We start from the raw sequence: 202 nt of genomic DNA on the forward strand, positions 1-202 counted from the left end.
CCCAACCGGGTGCGCCTCGCTTCCCGGGCCTGCTGCGGCCCTCCCCCGAGGCGTGTGGTCTCGGGCGTCGTCGGCGTCGTGGGGGGGGGGAAGGCCTGTCCTCTCCCCGCGTGGCGTTGCCCCGTTCGGCGCGTGCGTGCGCCCGAGTGCGGCCCGGTGGTCCCTCCCGGGCAGGTGTTCGTGTGATGTGTGTGAAGGTCGA

This window comes from Macaca mulatta, chromosome 10 (assembly GCF_049350105.2).
Source record: "Macaca mulatta isolate MMU2019108-1 chromosome 10, T2T-MMU8v2.0, whole genome shotgun sequence".
Lineage (NCBI taxonomy): Eukaryota > Metazoa > Chordata > Mammalia > Primates > Cercopithecidae > Macaca > Macaca mulatta.